At 42.4% G+C, this 6,894-nt stretch overlaps 1 non-coding gene across 1 annotated transcript; it reads left to right on the forward strand.

Annotated features, from left to right (window-relative positions):
* Positions 1-6,492: 6,492 nt before the first annotated feature.
* On the forward strand, positions 6,493-6,565 carry Trnat-agu (transfer RNA threonine (anticodon AGU)). The gene has a single exon. It is a non-coding gene; the product is annotated as a tRNA-Thr (tRNA).
* Positions 6,566-6,894: the final 329 nt, after the last annotated feature.

Below are 6,894 nucleotides of genomic sequence, written 5' to 3' on the forward strand. Positions count from 1 at the left end.
CGGTGGAGAAATAGCTTGACGATGATTCGATGAATCCTCTGCCAGGCACTTCATTTTGAATTGCAGAGTAATCATGTACATGTAGATGTAGAGATGTCGGCCGAGCACATTACGTACTATGACAAAATCTGAATTTGCTTCTGCATCTGTTACCTATGGTTTTATTGAATTTTCATCTTTTCAGTGAGTTTTACCTTCACTGTAGCATCAATTTCATTTTAATAAGATTGCTTTGCAGTACTTACGTTATTACTCATCTTGTCATCCAAAGATACATTCTCATTTTTCCAAGTTTATTCAAACTCATAAATACGGTATTCCGTCATGTTATATGTATGAAAATGATTGTTCAGTTATTCATTATTTCATTTCACTCTTTCACTAACAATTAAGTACTAGGATGGTTCATCCTGATAATGCCCCCTCCCCTCCCCCACGTCCAATCCAATTTAGTTCCATTGGACAAATAGTGAGTTTTGACTAATTGTGTATTGCAAAAAAAATCTTCAGTTTAATAAGTAGCTATAGAAAATTGACGAAGCCATCATTTTTGTTGTGAGGGTCTGGCTTACGGAAGTTGGCACTCAAAGGAAATTTTGTAAAAGATACTCTTGTTTTCTCAGAAACCAACTGTCCAATAGTATTATTGATAATTCCTCCGATATGTGCGATTCTTTTTCAATTTTTGTAATAGTTTTGTCTGACGTTTGTGCCTCACTTTTCAATGCCGTCATCATTTTCATTTTTAGCTCAGTCGACCAATTAGGATCAAAGCTGACCAAGGCGAAAGAACAGGTAACAGGTACTGCAAACGATTTTTCAGGTTTTATAAAGCCATAGGAGAGACATCACAATCATCAGCCTGATATTTATAAACTTTGAAAGCATAATGAAATCCAAAGATTTCAGAGTGGCCACAGAATCATTCCTCGACACGGACATTTATACCACAAATGGTATCCTCTTTTTATGTTGATGATTCAAATTCATTGGACAACATAAATATTTTCAAGCAATGAATAGCTTCAGCCAACCATTTTCCAGTCACTTTGTTATTTACATCGATCATCTGAACGATTTTTTTATCGAAAGGATGCGGAACAAGTTAGTTTACAGAAATGTATACATGATTAGTGTTAACATAAAGCCGGCCGCGGTGGTCTAGCGGTTCTGGCGCTGCAGTCCGGAACCGCGGGACTGCTACGGTCGCAGGTTCGAATCCTGCCTCGGGCATGGGTGTGTGTGATGTCCTTAGGTTAGTTAGGTTTAAGTAGTTCTAAGTTCTAGGGGACTTATGACCTAAGATGTTGAGTCCCATAGTGCTCAGAGCCATTTGTTAACATAAATGAGCACATTGCTATTATAGTCCTACGTTTTTTTCCTGGCTACCAGTCTTCACGAAGAAATTCGTCAAGGGAACAGAAGCAGTAGTCCAGGAGAAATGATTTTAAGTTAGATTTAAAGTTCACGTCGCCGCCTGTCAGACACTTTATGTTGCTGGGCCAATGATCAGAGACTTTTTAGCTGCATAATGAAATCATTTCTGAGGCACTGAGAGCATCCAGCATTCATAATGGGTAATAAAAGTCAGTTTTCCGTCTAGTGTTGTAGGTAAGGACATCACTGTTCTTCTCAAATGGTGGTGGATTATTTCTACGTACTTCATTATTGAAAATACAGGGTGATTCTTATAAACGTTTAAAAGCCCCCGAAGCGACGTAGACCGCACTGCAGTTCCTTCTCTAAATCCTCGCACAATCGAAAAAATGGCTGACATCGAAATAAGTGTCCAAGGAATAGAAAAGCAACTGAAATCACTCAACAGAGGAAAGTCCACTGGACCTGACGGGATACCAATTCGATTCTACACAGAGTACGCGAAAGAACTTGCCCCCCTTCTAACAGCCGTGTACCGCAAGTCTCTAGAGGAACGGAAGGTTCCAAATGATTGGAAAAGAGCACAGGTAGTCCCAGTCTTCAAGAAGGGTCGTCGAGCAGATGCGCAAAACTATAGACCTATATCTCTGACGTCGATCTGTTGTAGAATTTTAGAACATGTTTTTTGCTCGAGTATCATGTCGTTTTTGGAAACTCAGAATCTACTATGTAGGAATCAACATGGATTCCGGAAACAGCGATCGTGTGAGACCCAACTCGCTCTATTTGTTCATGAGACCCAGAAAATATTAGATACAGGCTCCCAGGTAGATGCTATTTTTCTTGACTTCCGGAAGGCGTTCGATACAGTTCCGCACTGTCGCCTGATAAACAAAGTAAGAGCCTACGGAATATCAGACCAGCTGTGTGGCTGGATTGAAGAGTTTTTAGCAAACAGAACACAGCATGTTGTTCTCAACGGAGAGACGTCTACAGACGTTAAAGTAACCTCTGGCGTGCCACAGGGGAGTGTTATGGGACCATTGCTTTTCACAATATATATAAATGACATAGTAGATAGTGTCGGAAGTTCCATGCGGCTTTTCGCGGATGATGCTGTAGTATACAGAGAAGTTGCAGCATTAGAAAATTGTAGCGAAATGCAGGAAGATCTGCAGCGGATAGGCACTTGGTGCAGGGAGTGGCAACTGACCCTTAACATAGACAAATGTAATGTATTGAGAATACATAGAAAGAAGGATCCTTTATTGTATGATTATATGATAGCGGAACAAACACTGGTAGCAGTTACTTCTGTAAAATATCTGGGAGTATGCGTGCGGAACGATTTGAAGTGTAATGATCATATAAAATTAATTGTTGGTAAGGCGGGTACCAGGTTGAGATTCATTGGGAGAGTCCTTAGAAAGTGTAGTCCATCAACAAAGGAGGTGGCTTACAAAACACTCGTTCGACCTATACTTGAGTATTGCTCATCAGTGTGGGATCCGTACCAGATCGGGTTGACGGAAGAGATAGAGAAGATCCAAAGAAGAGCGGCGCGTTTCGTCACAGGGTTATTTGGTAACCGTGATAGCGTTACGGAGATGTTTAACAAACTCCAGTGGCAGACTCTGCAAGAGAGGCGCTCTGCATCGCGGTGTAGCTTGCTCGCCAGGTTTCGAGAGGGTGCGTTTCTGGATGAGGTATCGAATATATTGCTTCCCCCTACTTATACCTCCCGAGGAGATCACGAATGTAAAATTAGAGAGATTAGAGCGCGCACAGAGGCTTTCAGACAGTCGTTCTTCCCGCGAACCATACGCGACTGGAACAGGAAAGGGAGGTAATGACAGTGGCACGTAAAGTGCCCTCCGCCACACACCCTTGGGTGGCTTGCGGAGTATAAATGTAGATGTAGATGTAGACACTGAGACAACTAATTTAATACAAGACACATGGGGTAGCAAATGTCGGGGAATAGCAAAAAGTGGCTGACAAATGTTGAACCTCTGGCGCCACCTGATTACATACCTCGCAGCAGTTGCAGCGTTGGAGCCCATCGGTCTGTCGCACCCTATCATTCCAACCCAAGTCAAGTATTGGCGCTGGTGTGGCTCCGCTCTTAAATGAGAGACGTTAGCTCACAGTGCTCAGGTTTCGACTCATGTGTTGGATAGGAAGTGTTTGTTTACATTGCGTTAGTCAGATATGTGTTTACAGTGAGGTGAGATTTATTATTTTATTTGCGGTTACGGTCTTGAAAGGTTAACTGTAACTTACAGTACAACGAAACCTACCGTGTATCGTTGAAAGTAGGTAATTACAAGCTTCCTAATAGTATCGCTACCAGTAAATAACCTACATATTCTTTACTAAATAAAGTCTGTAAACGAAAAAAGAAGGAACAAAAAGAAAGGAACACAAAATAAGAACAGCTTTTGCTTGGTTTGCGAGGACAATAATTTTATAACTTCCGCGTTAACAATAGATCACATTTACACAAGGTGTTCAAAAACAGAGTGGCCTGCCGGAAAGACGTGTAGCACTGTCCCCTACTGGCGAGGGACAAGCCCAGTAGCTGCACTTGCGGCTGATGACGTCACACTTCAACATTGGTCATCCATTCTTGGGGTATATCCCGACATTTGCACCCAGATGTGCCTTATGGTTCAAATAGCTGTAAGCACTATGGGACTCAACATCTGAGGTCATCAGTCCCCTAGACTTAAAACTACTTACCCAACTAACGTAAGGACAACACAGCCATGCCCGAGGCAGGATTCGAACCTGCGACCGCAGCAACAGCGCGGTTCCGGACTGAAGCGCCTAGTACCGCTCAGCCACAGCGGTCGGCTGTACCATATATTAAATTACTCATCTCAGTGTCATCTACATCGCTTCCGCATTTTTAAACGTTAATAAGGATCGCCCTGTACGTATTGTGACTGCGCAGTTAAAATGCATAACTCCCTGAAGAGGTACCGACATGACTTCCGCTGGAGAACACCACGTATTATTCTTACTATTCGCTTTTGTCGAATCGATACTTTCTTCCTAGGTGATGATTTACCCCAGAAAATTATTCCATGGGACATTATGGACGGATAGGCTCTAGGGTACAAAAGGGTATTCCATGAGATCGCAACTCATTCTGAAAATTCAACATAGTCCCCACGAGGCTGGTGTTCTCTCAAAGTATCCCTATCAAAATCGCAGATTCGAGACATCGTGACTGGATCCAATATTGAATTCCAGGTTGGAATTTGTTAACATCGTCTCCAATCTTAAAGTTTTTCACGATTGGATTAGTCGGACCTGTGTTTCCACAGTTCATCTTCTCTTCAAAACTGCTTCTTACAGTGATTTCATATGTCTAACGGCTGCAAGGAAAATACAAAAAGTCATTTTACAAAACGTTTTCAGTAAAAAACACACATATATCTAAGAGTGCCTTTATTTGACGATGTGGACGGAACATCGAGCAGAAAATCCCATTCAGCGAAAGTTTTATAGACTTTGTTGATTCACAGCTTCTAATTTTTGAATACATTTCATTAGCTCCTGTTTTGGAACTTGGAATTTTTTCAATAACTTATCAGTACGGTGCTTAGATGTACAGTTAATTTACACACCCGCCAATTGTAAAAGAAAAGTATTGTTTTGAAAGTCTCTTCGGGTTTGCTGCCGGAAAAATCGGCGGTAGCAGAACACTGCCTAAATGAGGGGCACAAAATGAAATTTGAGGAAATTGTTGTGGTTGCCAACATTTCCGGTTTTTGGAACAGTGTCTATAAAGAGGCGATTGAAATTATGTTGGCTGATAATTTAATCAACAACAATGGGTTTACTCTTAGCAAAACGTGGAATCCTGTATTATCTCGCATCAAAACCGAACGTTCTTAGGTGCGGCCTTGATTGCGATATAGCGTTGCCAGCAGTGTTTCACTAAGGGCGGCGCCACCTCCCTGTTTTGGAAAGCAGAAACCGTGATGGGCGGCGCATGCGCTGTGTACTGAACGGTGGCATATATAGGACGTCGATTTGCAACCTGGCGTCAGTTCTCAGCGGGACTCATCAACAGAAGCAGCATTTTCCTGAAGATGGCGACCAGTTGGATCGCCGAAATATCGAGTCAAGTTGATTTTAGGATCCGGCAGCAAACCCGAAGAGACTTTCATGACTTATTACGCCGGGAAAGCCTAGGTAATCACAAAAGTATTGTTTGCTCGACATATTATAGTTTACTTCCAGTTACTTCAAACTTCAAGTGAGGACTATCCGAGGACATACAATATCAACATAAACAAAATGAAGCCGAAGCCACTGCATTTGATACGACTGCTGTGTTACATAGACAGAGAGAGACTACTGAGGTGGTACCTGCTAAGTTATAAAAAGGCACTACTCGATTCGCTCTACCCTCTCTCTACTTGCGTTAGAGTCACTGAACTGTCACCTCACCTGATCGACGTGGTGTGTGAATTGAGACCGCTTTCAGTTAAGGAAAATGAAATAAGCAGCCTGACTTCATTAGGTAATGACCGATACAGGCGTAATACACTTCCTTACAATATAAGTAAATCTTACAATTAAATTTTCCCCGAAACATTTGTCTCATATTTATGTACAATGATGATGGAAGATGAAGAAATGAGTTAAAATTTGTGCCACGGACGAGGGCCATCTTGCTTAGCAGGCAGAAATGCTGACAATTTCACCAGCGCAGCACCGCGACCAATATTGCTGTACGAACTACCCAAGTCCAGTGCCCTCCCCAGCACAAAGATTAATTCATATCCTCAGCTTATTTTCTTCCTAAGTCGTCACTATTGCCAGAGCTCTCCGGCATTGGAATAGCAGCCCAGAGTTGGACGTAATGGGGAAGTCGTGAACCTCAGGTGATCTTATAGATTTGCTGCGCTGGTGTAATGGTCAGCATTTCTGTCTAGTAAGCAAGAAGACCCGGGTTCGTGTCCCAGCCGTAGCCCAAATTTAATTCATTTGTTCAACTTCCAACATTATCGTAAAAAAAAGTAAAGTTCCCAAAAGGAATAGCAACCCAGCGTTGGACGTAATGGGGAAGTCGTGAACCTCAGGTGATCTTATAGATTTGCTGCGCTGGTGTAATGGTCAGCATTTCTGCCTAGTAAGCAAGAAGACCCGGGTTCGAGTCCCGGCCGTAGCCCAAATTTAATTCATTTGTTCAACTTCCAACATTATCGTAAAAAAAAGTAAAGTTCCCAAAAGGAGGCAACGGAATGAAACTTTACGAGATGAGAGGGTATGTGATGGTACTTCAGTGATTACACGTTCGAGTCAAATTTACCAAGAACTTGTCAGTATGAGACCACTTATCAGTCTGACGTTGCACCCCATGTCGCCTGGATGCTTGCACTGAATCGGCTGGGATGGGTGTCATAAAGCAGTTGTATCGTCTCCTGAGACAAACTGGCCCATAACTGTTCTAACTCGTTATTGATACTCTAGATACATACACCAGCACGGAGTCGTCGT

Source organism: Schistocerca cancellata, chromosome 4, assembly GCF_023864275.1.
Source record: "Schistocerca cancellata isolate TAMUIC-IGC-003103 chromosome 4, iqSchCanc2.1, whole genome shotgun sequence".
Classification (NCBI taxonomy): Eukaryota; Metazoa; Arthropoda; class Insecta; order Orthoptera; family Acrididae; genus Schistocerca; species Schistocerca cancellata.